This window comes from Molothrus ater, chromosome 6 (genome assembly GCF_012460135.2).
Source record: "Molothrus ater isolate BHLD 08-10-18 breed brown headed cowbird chromosome 6, BPBGC_Mater_1.1, whole genome shotgun sequence".
Lineage (NCBI taxonomy): Eukaryota > Metazoa > Chordata > Aves > Passeriformes > Icteridae > Molothrus > Molothrus ater.
The window spans coordinates 6132078-6150506 of NC_050483.2; the positions used below are offsets into that span (position 1 = coordinate 6132078).

Consider the following 18429-nt stretch of genomic DNA (forward strand, 5'->3'; position numbering starts at 1 on the left):
TGCAGGTGGTGTGGAGGGGCTGGGCTGGTCACAAACAAATGGGGAGCAATTTCACTGGGGGTTTCTGATGCTGCCTTTTTCCTCTAAAAGCTAAACTTTAGCAACACTTGAGAGTTTTTGTAGCATATTTTTTTTAAGCACATTTTGTAGCATATTTTTTAAGCATCTTTGTAGACCCTACACACCAAGAAGGGATGGAGCAGCTGTATGAGAAGTTGCTGTGGTATGTGATTCCTCCTTGTTGGTTCACTGCATAAGAAATGTGTGCAAGCAGGACTTAGAAAACACCAGATGTGCTTTCCTTCTGTGTGAGGTTCGGTGATCTTCTCCTGAGGGCTTGGTGATCTGCACTGTGCATTCAGGCGTGAATTCAGAGCTGCCTGTTGACTGAAGTTACAAAATGCTTGTTTGTACTCGTTGCTTTGCTGGTGTGCTGTGGATTCATTTGGAAGGGAATGCTCTTTATAGAAGGTTATTATTCCATTCCTGCACTTTATTAATGGTACTGTGTTCTTTGTATCAGTAGTGAAAATATCACCAGCTTTTGTCATAGGTTGTTCCCTGCAAAAACTGCTTCTCTTCAAGGCTCTGATCTTTATTGTAAGGGGGCGCCTTTAACGTGTTGTGTAAAAGGTTGTGGCTGCAATCTAAATTTGGCAGCTACATCCTGATTTTCCAAGTAAATAGAAGCTGCTTGATCTTAAAGTATCAGCTATCTGCATTTATGTGTCATTTAGTTGTAATGTGATTTCCAGGCGGACAATTGTTTTTTGAGCAGCCACAAGAGGGAAACTTTTTGGATATTCTGTTTCTGGTTCTTGTAGTTCGCATGTGTGGAACCTTTGACATCCCTCACTGCTCTCTCCTGTAATTTGGATGTTCCTGTAATTTGGATATTGACATCCCTCACTGCTCTCTCCTGCAATTTGGATATATAAAAGACTTTTACCTGTCTTCTTTTCTTTACCTGACTTTTGTTGGGTTTTACCAAGCTGTAACCTTACCATGTTAATGGGGACAAGCATTTTCTTTGTGGCTGAGAAAATTGTTGAAGGTAGAAAAAAGTAGTTGTGAGGCCCTAGAAAGAAGGGGTTGTTTGAATGGAGGGACTGCCTAGGAGATGGCAGAATTTGGAGACCATTGAAACAAAAAGGAGAAAATATTCCAGAAGAGAAGGAAAGCTGCAGGAAGTGTTTCCTGTTGCTTTGGGGAAAAACAGGAAGGCAATTAGAGAGGGAGAAAGCATTTAATTGCCTGGTAATTTTATGAAGGAGGCATTAGGTCTTCCAGAAGGCCTTGTTGGTTCCTCCTGGGTGCACATTTGTCCTGAATCTCCTCTCAGAGCTGTGCAGTCATTTGGGTCTTCACAGCTGTCATCTTCACAGCTGGGCAGTGAAAGTTTGTCACATTAAAAATCTCAGTTGTCTTTCTGAATGATCCTTCCAATATTTTCTCTAAAAAACAAAAATTTCTGGTGCAGAGACCACTTGTTTCTGCTTCTTGGGTGTCAAGAAGGAGATCAGGAGCAGCCTTTTCTCCTTGGAACAGGCACCTTTTGGAGCTCTCTGTTGGCTAGTTGCTTGCGGGGCCTGACTGGGAATGTGAATACAGGGCTGACTACTTCTGGAAGATGGAAAGCTCCTTTAAGTCTCAGATTTAAGACTTACACTCCAAGGTTAATCCAGCTTTAAAAGTACAATTCAGTATTTCAGCTGTGTTTTCCTGGGTTTTTAGGCCATATTTGGAACAGTAGTTTTTGGATATCTCAATAGTGATTGTAGACTTTCTCCTGCTACTACGCATGCAAAAATTGAAGAAAAGGTCTCTTGGAGAACATGGTGTAAAAAAGGAGATCAGGGTAATGATTGCTAAAGTTCTGAAGTAACTGGTCAAAATGAATTTGTGTTTAGGCTGTCACAACCTGCAAAAAATCCAGCTAATTGCAATGTGGATATCCCTAACAGGCAATTTTTTTTAAATCATGAGCTAAGGTTCTTGTATGTCATCAGTAGTTGCACAATTTCACTGTAGTTTTAATTGCTGGATTTTCTTCATCATTCCTTCCCCCTTCCCCCCACTCCCCAAGAGAGATACTTCTGTCACAAATGCTGGCTTCTAAGATTAATCTGCTTGACAATATTAATCTCCTTCAATACACTACATTACCCTGTATAGGAGAATATTTGTAATTCAGCCACCCTGTATTCTCATGGGCACGGGAATGAACAAAGTCTCTAATACATGACACTGATGATACACAAATTAATTTCAGATTAATTTTCTTAACATTGGCTGTTCCATGAGAAATTGGATTGAGCTAGACATGCAAGAGTCACAAGTGATTATTTCAAGTCCAGTCTGTGAGCTGTGGTAGTGGAGAGCTTTTTGGGAAGAACTGAATCATACCTACAAATCAGAGTTTCATCCCTCCAACTCCAGTGGTTGGTTGGTAAAACTTGGTTTAACTACTGAGCTAAAAAGGCTGATTTTCATTTGTGCAGCACTGTAAAATGTCAGGGATTTCATATCATTTAGGTAGGATTTATTTGTAATGAACGTGAATATGTTCAATTTGATCACCGTCCGTATCATACTGGAGAAGAAGCCTGGCTCATAACTATTTATTTTATACATTGGTAAATTAGATACAATAGCAAGAAATAAGCATCCTAAGTAAAGACAAAATTTCTTATTCCTAGGAAGTGGGAAAAGTTTTCTATGTGAAGCTTTCTGTGGTAAACACTTCTTTATTGTTCACAGACCATGGAAATTATTATGTTGCAAGAATACCTATGGGATTGCCTTGATAGATGTAGAAAAGCAGTGGGGAAGAATATGGAAGAGAGCAGGGAATGAATGAACATGTGGAGAACTGGGAAAATAGAGCAATTGAAGGGTAAAAAGCAAGCCTAGAGGACAAGAGCTATGTGTAAGTTCTGTTGAGAAAAATTCCAAGAAAACAAGTGGTTTGAATAATTCATGATTGAAGGGAATATTAGGAGATAGAGATAAAATGAATGGAAGAGATGCAAACATGCAATGTGACAGGCAAAATGCAAAGAACAGAAATTAAATATCAGTTGGCCATTGGACAGCAGCAGTTAAATTGATGAGTAAGTCAGGGATAGCCAAAAAAGAGCTTCAGGGTACGTCTTCAGGGGGATGTATTGAGTGAAAGACAGGTTTTGGTCTTTTGTTTAGAGGGAAAAAACCCTGTAAATTGTGCATGGTTGTGCATTTCAGCCTAGCTGCTTCTTCTACTCTACAGAAACATATATGGCATGTCTTAGAGTTGCCATGGAAAGTGCTGTGGCTTTGCACCTCTCTGTCCACTTGAGCATTAAATCAATCAGTGAAAAGGCTTCTAAGTGTACTCTGCTCCCTTCAGACTTGACTGGGAATTAACCACCTTTTTTTTTTTTTGGTTTGTTTTGTAGCATCTATGTTCATATGCTCAGCTTTGAGCTAAAATTTTCAATTTCGGAAAGAAACACGGGTTCTGTGTTATGCCTGTTTAAAAATACCCCAAATAATGACTCAAAAATAGTTTTGGTTGGAAGAGAACCTTAAAGATTGTCTGTTCCAACCCTTGCTCCATGGGCAAGGATGCCAACTATCTGTGTCCTTGTTGTAATATGAAGAAATAAAGATACTGGTAAGATAAAGAAACCCCTGATGCAGTTACAGGAGTATCAGGAGATAAGACAAAAGAAAGAACAGAGTGACACAGGTGAAAATTTCATCACTTTTCCAAAGATGTGAAATCAGATGTCACCAACTTCAAATTTAACTTGCCAACTTGAAATTTAACTTCAGATTTTCCTGATCAAACTTAGCAATGAAACAACTTAAACCCTGAATGATTTCAAAAGAAAATTTAAATAAAATAAATAATGAGTGTTGGAAACTAGGGGTTTAAGCACTGTCAAGAAATTGCAAAATTACAACAAAATCTAATGATCTTCTGGAATTCCTAAACAGTGTTTGCCTTTCCTCTTCCTAGAAGCATTCCATAATAACAGGAATTGCATAAATAATATGTCTTGGTGATTTCTTGTGGTTTATACATGAAGAAATTTTCCCAATGTCCATCTCAGAGCTCCTTTTCTGCCACTTCAGCCAAGCATTCCTTGACTTGCTGTGGCTTGGCACGCAGAATGGCTGAATGCTGAAGCCTTTTTAATAACTTGGTACAGAGATAACCATCAGATCCCCTCCAGCCTCCTTGTTCACAAAGAAAAACAAAACCAAGCCCAGCTTCCAGCGTTTCCACATGACTCATGTTTTCTACCTGCTTCTTTGCTGCTCTCTGGATCTCTTTCAGCTTGTTTGACTCCTTGTTTTAAAGCACTTGCTGTAAAATTTGGCCCAGTACTTGAGGTGATGCCTGATTAGTCCTCTGACACATTGGCTACTTGACTCTTAATTTTGATTATTAGACTTTTGCTAATTGTACTGTGAAGGTGTTTGCATTTTTTCCTGGTGGATGCATCTATAAAGAAGCAGTGCCACACCCTTGTTGTGCAGAATGTGGTTCTACTCTCTTCTTCGTTTCAGACAGAGTGTTTGCCTAATACTTGTCAGAGTGATCTGCACGTTTTGAGAAGACCCCAGTGTGGTTTTGCTGTGATTTAAGTCTTTGCCTGAACTGTTTGGCTCAGCTCCTCCTGTGTGAGATGCAAGATGCCAAACAGCTATAAAGAGGTGAAAATGCCTTTTATCCCCCACATCTGATGGCACCAGCACTCTCTGACAGCCCTTTTGGCAGGCAGTGTCTCCCATGAGGTGTTAATAATCTGTGTGTCAGATAATTCACCCATTTTATGGGCTGTGATGTGAGGAGTCCTGTGGGTAGGGAAGTCGGCACAAATGCAGGAGGTGCTGAGCAGTCAGACCCACAGTGAAAAGTTCCTGGGCCACAGTTCCTGGGCTCTTTTCTGAGACAGAACAATAGCTCTGGGATTGTCGGAATGCAGGACATCCCTCTGGCTGTCCTGGATTGCCAGGACCCCTGCCAGGGGGCTCAGAGACCCTGGCACAGAGCCCAAGATGCCCCTGTGGTTTTGATTATGACCCATGGAGCAAGTTACCACCTTATATGAAGATCTGCAAGCCACAAAAGTATAAGTAGAGTAATAATCAGTTTGTCACGGGATGAGAAATAGATTTTTTTGGGGTTTTTAGAATGGGGGTTCATGGGACAAGATGAAGGAATCTGGGCATGTCCAGCCTTTCTCCTTCTTCTTCTTGGCCTCCATCTTCTGCTGTGATGTTGGCACTTTGATTGGTTTAGAATTGAAGCTCACTGTCTAACATAGGTGATAGGTATTGGGAAGTTATGGTAAATAATGTACACGTAGTTTGATTTTGATTAAATACACAGTTACTACATCCTAATCTCAAGTTTGTCTTGGTAATTCTAGGAAAAAAAAATTAAAACCAGTATCAGCGATCCGTAGTTGTTTTTTTTTTTTTTTTTTTTTTTTGAAGACTTAAATAACTGAAAACCCTTTGCCAGCTTTGTGAACAATTTGCACTGGAGTTCTTCACCTGCCTGAAGGGTTGCCCCAGAGCTGGAGTCTGGTGGAGGTTCTGAGACATGGGTTAAAAGGCAGGAAATTCCCATTATAGTTGGCAGGGAAGGAGAGGGCCAGAGGGGCTGTAGTACTGGAAGAGGTTTCCTGGGGAATATCTTTGGGGATGTCCAACTGGACCTGGCCTTGGGGAGCCCACCTAAGTTAGGTCTGCACTGAGCTTTGGGCTAGAACGCCTCTGGAGGCCTCTTTTGCTAATTGTTACCTAGTTCTGTGATTCCTAGGTGAAAAGATGGCACCTAAAAAAAAAATCCTCTGCGACAGTCTGAGCATTCATGGATCAAATGGATTCTTGCCTAATTCCAGTTTTGGAAAGCTTGAGTTTAAACAAATGCTTGAGTGGACTGTAGTTGTTTTCTGAAGGCTGTCAGGATCATGTTGTGTTTTCTGGCAGCTGGAAGGGCACTCATCTTGATGTGAAAATTGCCTGTAATTATTTTACTTGTAGGATCTTAACCTGTAGTGACATAATAGAAAGTAGTTGGCTAATTGAGGAATCAGCTGCTTTACAAAACAGATGGGAACCAGCTGATGAGCATGGAGAAATAAATACAGCCTACAAAGTCCCAAGCCATGCAGCAGAGGGTTAAAATGTTCTTAGAGGTGCCCATTCTTCTTTATTCCACTTGGATAGAATTATACTTAAAAATAGCACTAAAACACCTTGGGATTTTGTTTGGGAGTTTCTTTTTTATCTCCTTTTATATCACATTAAGTTAATGCCTTTAGACTATTTTATTGCACCCTATGGAAAAGCAGACACTCAACTTTTGAACTATTGAACTCTTCCTTCAATAACAATCAAAAGTTGTTGATCTTGGGATCCTAATTATTCTTTTGTGGCGGCAAATGGGTTTGGAAGTTCCTTTTGGAAATTCCTTTCTCATCTTCTGAATTTAAGAATCAAAAAAAAAAATAGCTAAAAAAAATGTATCTGAGAGCAGTGTATTTTTTGAGTTTTCTATCAGAAAATAGCAGTTGCCAGTCAATATCAAGGTTATGCTTGGTTAAAAGTTGCCCAGTAACTCATTTGGATAAAATTAAGAGAAAGAAGCCTTTTCAGTGCCAATGTTGTATTTATGCATTCAGTTAAGGGGTTTCTAAAAATAAAAGGAACCATTTCTACCTAAGGGGTAAGTTATTCTTAGGTTGGAGTATGTTTATACACATGTAAAATGTGTAATGTGTATATGTCATGATAAGTTTGCATAAACATTTTCAGGGTGAACTTTTCAGAGGAGAATTACAATAGCTGTTCAAATATAAACATGCTGTAAGTGACTTCTACAGCACTGAATCCAATTGCATGCTGTTATAAGCCACTGCATAATTTAATCTCCTCCTCTGTGCTCTATCTTAAAAGTAATTAGGAGTTCTATATGCAGTGCTCCAGCTATTCCAGAGTCTAATTTTTCATTATTTGAAACTTTTTTTAAAAAATTTCCAGTTAAAGCAGTTACCTATTTTAATTTTAATTGAAGAAAATGAAGTAATAGTTTATTAATATCTCTTAGCTCTTTTCTCTCCTTGGCATTTTAAAATACTTGCTGTAGAATATTGACATCTATTCTTGCCCTCCTTTTTTTGTATGCAAAACAAGTCTGGGGTTTTTTAATCTTTTCATAATCTCTCTCTTCTGCTCATCCTGTTGCAGCTCCTCTGTGCCAGTTCCACTCTGAGCTCTTCTGTTTTAGACAAGGCTCCTGTAATGTCATACCAAACTCTGGATGAAGTCCTACTGTTCTATTTTAAATACTTCTCTATTCCGATTGAGACTTCTGGCTTCCATATTGTAGGGTTTTGTTTCTCTTTTCCCAGCTGTTTGCTGTTCATATGGCCAAATGAAGCTTGCTGCTCCTTTTCTTCATGGTTATGTCCAGGTGATGAACTTTCAGCTCAGGCAAGGGGGTTTTTTTTTTCAGTTTTTCAAGGTTTTTTTACCATATTTAGTACATATTTTCACACGTGGCGCTTTGAGCTCATCACATTTCTCTTTGGTAATCTTTTAGGAACTTTGCCATCCTTTACTGGGGCACAAAGAACAAATTTAGCTGGACTGACACTTCCCTTTCTAGGCTAGAAACTTGCTGCAAATATTTTTTTTTGGTTTATGGAGTTGTAAGGATCATATCTCATGATGCTTTAGGTGGGGTTATGCAACAGCTTCTGCTCTCATGGTCTGCCACACTTTTATACTTCCATATTACTACTTCTCTATGGTGTCTTTATGGTATCTTTTTAAATGTTGATTATGTGCCTGTTTCACTAACTTGCATATTTGGCAGAGCTGACTCACAGCTTTTTTTTTTTTTTTCCTCAGAATGTTGTCTTATTTCACTAAAGGGGTGCTTTTCTGGTCTTTTTCTTTCCAGTGTATCTCAACTGAATATATTTTCCCATTAGAGAGAATCAGAGCAGTAATTTAAAATTGTATGTGCACTTTCAGGAGCAAATATCATTCAATTGAAAGTTCTTTCTCCAAATACTTACAACTTCAGAATTTATGTTGTAATCTGCAGTGGCAAGTAATTAGACTGCATGTAGTCTCTGTGCAGAAAAAATAACATTGTTGAGACTAGGGTATTTCAGTAAAAAAAATAATTATTATTGCTGATATTGACTTAAAAGATAATGTGCACAATTTCTGGATGCTCATTTTATAGGAGGGAAGTTCATTTGAATGCAGCATTTCATGAGTTGCATCAAGTAAAAATGTCAGTGCAGGAAACACTGAATGTCAGGATAGGTTGTCACTGGTGTGATGCATTCAAATTTCCCAGCTCTTATTACAAGGCTGGGATTATTACAGCCTTGTAATAACATTATTACATTTATTACTTAATAAATGAAGTAACAGAAGGAGACTTTGATATAGAATTGTCTGTATAATTCTACATGGATGCTAACTGGTGGTGTCCAAGATGCTCGTGGCTCCTGAGCAAACTGGTTTTATTGTTATGATTCCTTTCTGAAATTGACATTTTTAAACTGGAAAAAAGGTCAGGGTCACTGGGGAAGTGAATGGCTGCCAACTTGTGTTTAAAAACAGCATTTTCAATCAAAAGCATTCTTAGAGTTGGTACTGTATAATAATAATCTTTTGTGTACCCTCGGTAGTTTTCCAAAATTTAATTTCCAAAATGTAATGCTTACTGTTGTAACTGAGGTTTTCTTGAGGGATATACCTAAGTTTGCATATGCAGGATTTGGAAATCATGACTCTGTGGAGGTTTTCATTTGATTAACAAGTTGATTTTTTTTTTTTTACTTGTAAAAAAATACTTTACAATATTTTACACATATCTTTTCACTATGCAGATACGTGTTATAATCTTTAGCAGCATTATATTATTATACATGTTATAATCTTGAGTAGGGTTATATTATTATACATGTTATTATTATATATTATTATACATGTTAGAATCTTGAGTAGAATTATATTATTATACATGTTACAATCTTTAGTAAATTACATTATTATACATCCTATAATCTTTAGAAGGGTTATACTATTATACATGTTATAATCTTTAGTTGAATTACATTATTATACATGTTACAATCTTTAGTAGGATTAAGCACATTACTTTCCTCCCAAGATTGGATTGTAATGTTCTGAGAAACAAATATAGATTTAATTTTGATTTTAAAGTGTTTCATACTTTGGAGCAATTTTCAGAGTTGGTAAATACAGATGTAACAAGTGCAATTTAGCAAGGTAAAGTTGTGTAGAGAGTGAGTAGTGGAAGCAAAGCAATCTTCTGGTGTGGATTTTCTGCCTGAATTTAGGGGTCACTCTGATCTCATTTCAGATGATCTCACCAGTGCAGTGCCACAAGGATGTGTGGGTGCAGCATGCCACTCTAGTTATTCATCACTTATCAAAATAAGCCATTATATTGGTGGGCTCTTGGTTGGTTCTTGGTTGTTGATTTTAGCCTATGTTACCTAATACAGCAAAAAATGAAGCTTTTTTTTTTTCTGGAGAACTGCAGAAACCCCACAAGGCAGCAGGTGGAAAGACATGGAGTTAAGAGGTGTGGCAAAGCATGTCAGGTTCATTCGTGTGGGCGTTGAGCTGACCAGAGGCAGGTGAAATTCTGGGCTTGTCCTGGGAACCCTAATGCGTGGTGGTGTTCACTGCTGGGTAAAAGAGCATGCTAAAAGCCACTGGGAAAGGAACAGAGAACAAAGTACTGCCTGTTGGCCTGTCTTTTGAGCCCATGATGTGATGGAATTGGTAATTTTATGCAGAGCTCACGTTGCCTTGTCTGGACAAGGGTGAGACTTGGTGTGAGCCAAGGCACAGGAGAGCAAACTGCAGTTGTGGCTGAGTGATGCCCCATTTCCCTGCTGTCCTAATTTGCCTTCCTCTCGTGTTCTGCCTCTCTGATTTCTCCTCCCCACAATTAGGAGCATGGGATGCTGTCCAAGGGACAGGCAGAGAGTTTAGTGCTTGAGGTGAGAGTCAATTCCAATTGTAGATGTGTTCTTCTATGGCGCAGCTTAGAAAAGAAGAACAGGAAGGAAGAAAAAGTTACTTGTTTCATCTGTAATAAATGAATTCTTGATGCTGGATGTATTTAGAGAAAGGTGTTCTGAGGTTTAAGTACTGTTTCAAACAAGGAAATGGTTTGTCAAAGAAAGGATAGTTGATTATTTGTGGTGGTGTGAGGTCCCTGGGACGAGGTGAGAGATGAGAATTTGACTCCATGTTCTTAGAAAGCTGATTTATTATTTTATTATATATTAAAAGAAACTATATACTAAAACTACTAAGAAAGGGAAAGAAGACATCAGAAGGCTAGAAAAGAATGATAATAAAAACCCATGACAGACTCAGAGAGTCCGAGTCCGACATAGCTGGACTGGGATTGGTCATTAAATTAAAACAATTCACATGCTGGGTAAACAATTCTCCAAATCACATTCCAAAGCAGCAAAACAGGGAGAAGCTGAAGCTTCCCAGATTCCCAGGAGAAGAAATCCTGGTGAAGGGATTTTTCAGAAAATATCACAGTGACAAATTACTGATTAAAGTAAGACAGAAACTGATATGTTGCAGTGGGGGACAGCAGGTACTAGAGGAATACACTTTTTGTTCATTTAACAAATGAGACAAAACTGAGGCAAGTTCTTGTCTTTTTAGACTGTAGCATATTGCATTTTGGTCGTTGTACATACTTGATCACAGTTAGTCAGTAATTGATCAGTAAAGCTGACTGAGTGATAAATCTGGGTTTGTGCCTTGACTCCAATCTGCAACACTCAATACAATTTTCTCAGATTGCTCTGAGACTGTGTGTTAACCCTGGAGAAAAGAGATCTGCCCCTTTCCTGCATGTTGGAAAAAATTCTGTCTACAATGCTTGTTGCTACAGATTTTAGTGTTCTTACCTTCATGGACTGAAACGTGTTCATATACAGCTTTTATGTTCCTGGTGTTAATTTGTACCTTTCAACCTGCTGGTGTACATCCAGAATTTCTTTCTGTTTTCTACTGGCTTTGGGTAACTGATTGAGACAGAACTTTCCTTCCTTCCTTCTATGGCCAGTAGCAGCATTGCTTTTGAGTTCAATTAAGTACCATGGTGTCTCTAGTGAAAGAGTGAGTTTATGTGTGGGTTGTTTTGGACTGGAGAGGCAGTTTTTATCCAGCTGTCTTTTAAGATGCCAATAGAAAAGAATACCATTATTAAGATTGATCAACTCTAAGAAAACTTGCTTTGCTGTGTTTTCTTACAGTGAACAAATAATCTTAGAACTTGAGCGATGAGCTGGGTATTCAGCTTTTAAAAGTGTTTGTGCCAACTGTCAGCAGAAAGGTCCAACAAAACTTCTTGCAGTAATTGTTGAAGTGGTAGTAGTTTATAAGGAGAGGTGAAAGAACAGGCACATTCATCTGGTTTGTGCTGGGGTGGTTAAAATTGGCAATAAAGCTGAAGGGGGGGTCACTGAGTGTTTGTGAGTCCTGAGGTGGTGATGATGATGATGATAACAACTCAGCTGTTCCTGCTTGTGGCCACTGCCAACCTGAGATCCCAATGAAATCCCCAGAGAAACCAGGACTTTTCTGAACTGTTATGTCCTATGAGTGACAGGCAGATCATTCTGACAGCTTGGTTTTCTTTGCACATCTCAATGATGGCAGCATATTATGTGTGCCACAAATATTATGTAGTAAAGGTGTCACTCATAATGATGATATATATTTTATAGCAAAGGCTTTAATGGCTAGATGCAATTGCATAAAGTTTGCTCTTATTATGCAGCAAAACTTTGTGTTACTTAGGAAACTAAAAAATAATTTTTTTAGTGAGTTTTGGTGAGACGTGTCATTTTGAAATTTGCCTCCATTGTCTTTTTCTGTTAGTCTTTGGTTTTCCCAGAAAAAGAATTGCATCCTTAATCTGTAATTTAGCAGGACAAATTGTTCATTATGAACTTAAATTTTCATACTTATTTTAATGAGATTGAGTATACCTGCTGTGGAAGATGTCTAATATGGCCAGATTTTGGATTTATACTCACCGGAAACCATCTTTGATGTTTGTGCTTTTGGTTTACAAGTTATATCTTTTCCTTTAGTTGGAACAGTGTCTTCTCCAGCAGTTTTTGCTGAAATTGTGTTCATGGACAGAAGAGTGGAGCCCAGACTTCATATAGAAATAAAAATGAGCATTTAAACAGTGAGCACTCTGTTTGGAGCAGGTGTGCTTGAGAGAGGTTGTTACAAACTTCTGACATTAAACCTCTAAATTAAGTTTTGGGCTTATTTGGTGCCCATGGCAGAGGAGGAGTGAAGGGTTGCATCACTTGGCAGAAGGTGGCAGAGGAAGGAGAAGGGGACATTTTCCTGGGAGCTGGAGGAGAAGTGAAGCAGGAAATGACCAAATCCATGAGGTTGGTGTCAGAAGGACACTCAGCTGGCAAGAGGAGGCACAGAAAGGCACTCCTGGGATAACATTCCTGACAGTGTAAGGTGCTCAGTGCTCTACAAGTCCTTACAAAAAGGGGGGATTGTTTTTTGTTGGGAATTTTTTTGGTGTGATGTCTTCAGGTTATATGGAGAGAAGTAGCTGACTTTTCAAATGTATGCGTGCCTTTTAAATGTTCTCTGCTCTTAAGTGGGAATATGTGGTAAGTAAAAGTTGACCAATTTAAAAATACTTGAAATGGCATTTCAGGGATCCTCAGACAGAGTAAAGTTATCATTGTAGCCCTCAAATTTGAAAATCTAAACTTGGTTCTATGGAAATTGCTTTTTATGTATGCTTCTTCCAGTTCTCAGGCCTTTGTTAATCAGTGGCTGAGATTTCAGTTTGTAATTTTGTTGCACGAAACACAGCCTAGACTGAGTTGTTCTCAACTATCTACCTTACTTTCCATAGATCTGTTTCTTATTTTTATATAAAACGAGAAATGCAATGACACAGTTGGTTTATAAGGTGATGGATGCCGCAGTTTTTGGTTTCCCTTTTTTTCTTGGTGCTGTGGCTTCACCCTGGCCAGATGCCAGGCACCCTCAAAAGCCACTCACACCTCTCTGCAGCTGGACAGAGGAGAGAAAATTTAACAAAGGGTTCATGGATTGAGATAAGAACCAGGAGAAATTATCTGGGCACCTCTGCCCAGGAGGTCCATCTCCATGGAGGTGCATCTCCTCTGCCTGGATCCCTGCATCCCCCCCCTGGGGATCCCTGCATCCCCCCCCTGGGGATCCCTGCCTCCCCCCCCCTGGATCCCAATGGCTGCAAGGGCTCAGCTGCTTCACCCTGATCATCCCCAAGGTCTGCAGAGGAATCCCAGGTGGGATTCTGGCCCCTGGAGCACCTCCTGCCCCTCCTTCCTATTGCCCTTGGTGTCTCCAGGGCTTTGCCTCTCGTGTTCTCACCTCCTCCTCCTCCTCTTCTCTGTCTGGAATTAAAAGTGGCCCCCAGCTTTGCTTTGATTTCTTCTTCAATCTGTTATCCCAGAGGCATTCCCAGCATCTGTCCCTGTCCCAGCCTTGGCCAGCAGCAGGGACTGGCTCTGCTGGGCATGGGGGAGGCTTCCAGCAGCCTCTGACAGGAGCCACCTCTGGGCCCCCCACTGCCCAAACCAGGCCATGCAAACCAATACGCTTGGCAGGCATGAAAACCCCGCCAAATTTCCATTTGGCAAAGGCAATGTAAAGATTTTTGCAATTTTCAGGTACATTTTTTGAGAGGGATGTTGCACTGAGGTGCAGTAGCACACCACAGTTCCCAGGCAGGAGCACTGGAACTTGCTGGGGTTTATGACTGGAATGCTTCACAGGTTGCCTCTGGGTGTGCCTGGGGCAGTGCAGCCAGGAGTGAAAATGACAGCTGTGGGTGACCTCAGGCAGGTGAGGCAGTGTCACACCAGGTCTGTGCCAGTGTCCTCACCACAGCTGCGGCTGCTTCACCCCCTGAGTGTCGCAGACATCCTTTTATGGAAAATCCTTTCCTTAGGATTTTTCCTCCTGAGAAGCTGAGAGGCCTCAGGAACAAAATGTAAACATTGATTATCTGCTGCTGTGGAATGCAACAGGTGGGTCTGGGATTGGTCTCATAGAGTTATTTGTAATTAATGGCCACTCACAGTCCAGCTGGCTCGAGCTCTCTGTCTGAGCCACAAACCTTTGTTATCATTCCTTTCTATTCTTAGCTTAGCCGGCCTTCTGATGAGAACCTTTTCTTCTATTCTTTTAGTATAGTTTTAATGTAATATATATCATAAAATAATAAATCAAGCCTTCTGAAACATGGGGTCAGATCCTCATCTCTTCCCTCATCCAAATGATGGCAGTCCCAGTGCAGTCACTGCATCCAAGCACCACACTGGTCTCCCTGTTTGGTGTGCAGTGCCAAGAGTTGGCTGGAAAACTTGGTTTTCTCTTCTCCTGGAGAAAGCATTTGTTCTGCTTGGGTGAAATGTAGTTTTCACTGCTGACAAGGGATGGGCGTGTGTTTATACACTGAATTTTTAAATGGAGCAATAGTGAAACATCAGGAGCAAGTATTATTATATAAACATAAAAAAATGCTGAAGCACCATCAAAGCATCATTGTACATCTCTATGAAATGACCTGAATGATTGATGTCATGTCAATGTCTGTGGCAATCAAGAGAAATTAGATGAGAGAAAAGATTCCATTTATTTTGTCGAAGCTGCATTAATGCTTTACTTTTTTTTTTTGCTGTGTGGATCCCTCTCAACTGAGTAAAATGAGAAATAAATATTTTTATAAAGCATTGTAGAATACCAGAGATTAACTGAAACCTGCAGAGCCTGAAATACCTTAGGAGACACTGAACTCTTTCTCATTCTGCTCTTTCCTGTGTTGAGAAGTGTGGATCAAGCCCTGTCTAGCAGAATTACTATGCTACGTGTCACAATATAATAAAATACGGTGCTATGACCTAAACAAAGGACCTGAGCCCAAGGTTCTGTATTATTTTCCAACTGTGTTATTTCCCAAGAATTCTGCAAGCTTCTGAAGTTGTTGCACAGGAAAATCTATTGGGGTCCCACAACCTTAGTTGCTGTGAATAACTTTTAATTCTTTTTAAAGCAGGCCAGGTTGTCCATATTCCCAGTGTTCTTTTGGAATCTTACATACATTTTTCTTGTAGAATGTCAAGATCACTAAAGAGGGAGTGAACATGTTGAATATTTTGAGAAGTTAGAGATTGCTTGCCTGTAGCAGTTGGGAATTTGCTGAAAAATTGCCATGCTGTTACCCCATACACACCCCCCCAAAATGAGACCTAATATGACAGGTATTTTCTGCTTTCTTACATCCTCAGACCATGGTTTCTGAAATTGTCTTAGCTTTCTACATGCTATCTTCAAGTCCTTAAATATTAAACCCTACAAGTCTTGTTTCTCCATTTATGAGAGAGGAGCTAAAAGCTCTTCATAGTTTTTTTATGTTTCTAAAATATTCTGTAAATATAAAATGCTGCTCAAGTACCAAGTTTAAATCTTTTCTCTTAAACAAGGCAACTTGGTTTAGTCAGATTTTAACCTTCTAAGACTGCCTAAAATGATTACAGGGACCCTTTGTAGTCCTAGCAGCTTTCCAAGGTGTCAGCAGTGGTGAAAATCCCCATTCAGTCTTGCTCTGTGATGTTTTGAGGCGCTCTCTCTCTCTCCTCTCAGGCTTCTCAGAACTATAAGCTTGGCTGTTTTTCTTAGTGTTTACAGATGTTCTCTGGTTTGCCTTGCCTGCTTTTTCCACTGAGCACTGGTTTTGCAAGAAATTAAGACAAGAAAGGGTAATAGATTTTCACACGAGGTAAGTGTGTCATAGAACATAAATCCTCTCTTGACCAAAGAAAACATTGGAAGGCTGAACAAGCCAGTGGCAAGAATTCTGCACACCTGGGTAGAGCAGGAGGCATGTGACTGTAGGAAATAAAGGTTTTTAACACGTAGTTTAAAAGTTCATTATTTATTATTTGTTTGAGATTTTTCTGGAATGTGGATTTACAGATCACGTAAATAAAAACCTGAATTCCAAAGGAAGTTGAGGGGAAATGAATATTTTGAGAAGTCCTGTGTGTAATGGGCAGGTTTTATTTGAATGTAAAGATAAAGAATGGTAGACTAGGGGAGAGTTTCTTTGTCTTCTAACAAATGTTCTGAACTCTTGGTAAAATATTTTATTTCAAATAAATGTGTCATGCTTATAATCTGGTAGATTAGGCCTTTTCATCGCTATCATTGTTACTATCTGACCAAAAAAAGAGTTGATATTTGTGTTTCCTTTCATAAGGTGATAAATCTTTCATTGCTGTGCACTTGGTTTGATTAGTGGAAGGGTATGAGTTAGCCAAGATGCTTCAAACTGTGTCTTCTGTTCCACAGAGAAACAGGAATCCAGAGAGCCAGCCTGAACCTTGAATATACAGTCATTACAACCTCATAAAAACCAGTTGGTTTTAGTGAGAATTGATAAATTATGTATTCATATTATATTATTTTATACTAAAATATTTTGTATTATAATTAATTATAATTTATAATCACCAGGATTCCTGTATCCATCAGCGGTACACACAGGGCAGTGCGTAACAAACACGTTTTATACAGAAGCTGTAATTCCACACAGCTGAAAGACTGACATCAAATGTCAACCTAATCATTTCTCAATCTTTTTTTTATTTGCAAGCTCCAGATTTTTTTTCCAGCTGAAGCATCTCTCTACCCAAGAGTAAATTTCTACTTACTCAAAATTTACTTCTTTTTTTTAATTAACCTTTTCTAATAACAAATGTTTGGCAGGTCACAAATCAAAAGCTGTCACAAACATCTTAGCTATCCACATATTTATCACTTGTTTAAAGAAATGTAAGAAAATTTATAGCAATAAAAAATAATGTTTAGAGTAATTTTTCAGATGGGTTGGCAGAGCACTACTTCAGAGCTCCTGACATGGATTACTGGCTGCTGGGGAACTGGACAATGGCAATTTATAGTTTTATCCAGGTCTCATTTAATTTTCATCTCCCACATATGGAATTTTTAAGTTCATTTATTTGCACGAGTCAGGAAGGTAGAAACAGTGCCCAGTTGGAAAAAGCACTGTGCATTTTCAAGGAAATTCCCCTCATTATGTTGGGGAGGAAACACAATCTCAAAACTTTCTAACTATGTAGCTTAAATTGGTTTTAGTGTCTGAAGTGGGTCATTGTGCTTTTCAGGAGCTGTCAGTTCTTATTATGCTGAGTAGCTGTGTTCAGTTATGGGCTGGAGAGAAACCAATTCCACATTGTGTGCTCCATCATGATATCCCTGGTGGACATTGTCCATTCACGCTGTTTCCCAGGTTCTGTGCTGTGTTTACTGGGTGGATTTGTTCTGCTCTGATGAGGAGATCCTTGTGTAGCTGAGTGTTCTTCCATGTGGTTGGATTCATAAGGGTCTTCCTTTTAATGGAGCGTTTCCTCTCCACATCTGGAGGCCGTGGCTTCCAGAAATGTGTTCTGTTTTTCAGGTACTGCTTAAAAATGCAGCAATTTGTTGATGAATCTTTCTAAGTCTGTGAAATCCATTTAGATTTTGAGAGACAGATAAAATAAATTGTGTAATTGTAAGCCACCTTATAGAAAGGCGAAACCCAGAAGTTTGGGATTAGATACCCAAGAGAACAATGGGAAACCTCAGAGATGATGGAATCACATCCTGGAGCAGACTCACCAGGATCACAGAGTCCAGGACACCCCAGGAACTCCATCCTGAGCATTGTCCCAGCACTGGCTGAGCTCTATGTGGTTGGACACACGTGTCTGTGTGCCCAAGGTGTGTTCTATCCTCCTTTGCCATTCCTCTTTTCCTTGTCAGCTTGGGAACATTAAGAAACAACCACTTTGAATCCAAGAAAGAGCACTAAGCACAAAAGTACATGTTAAACCACTCTCTGCAGTCATCAGGTGCCTAAATCCAAAATGCACTGAGGGTTTTGCCTGCTTGTGATTGAGTGCACCTCGTTCTCAAAGTTATCTTTAAAATGACAAATGCCACCAAAAACGTGTTTGGTCCCATGGCAGGAACTTGGAATTGTTTTCCTGCTGGGTAAATACAATCCACAGGGTTGTGCCCTCTTGTTCCATTTTGTCTGCTTCTCTAGATCTTTTCTTTCTTTTCTGCACCTTGGCCTTGCTTTACTAAGGGCCCTGCTGAGCAGGGCAGGTACTTCAGTAGTCAGGACATTGCTGCTCAAGGTGTCCTCTTCAGTTCCTGCATACTGAAAAAAGTAAATTTTAGTCAGTTTTCTATTTCTTTCAGATAAAGCAGGAAAAGAGTAAAGAGTTAAAGCTGAAG

At 39.5% G+C, this 18429-nt stretch overlaps 1 protein-coding gene across 1 annotated transcript in view; it reads left to right on the plus strand.

Annotated features, from left to right (window-relative positions):
* METTL15 (methyltransferase like 15) overlaps window positions 1–18429 on the plus strand; it is a 78528-nt gene that overhangs the window by 48697 nt on the left and 11402 nt on the right. The gene's annotated exons all lie outside the window — the stretch shown is intronic.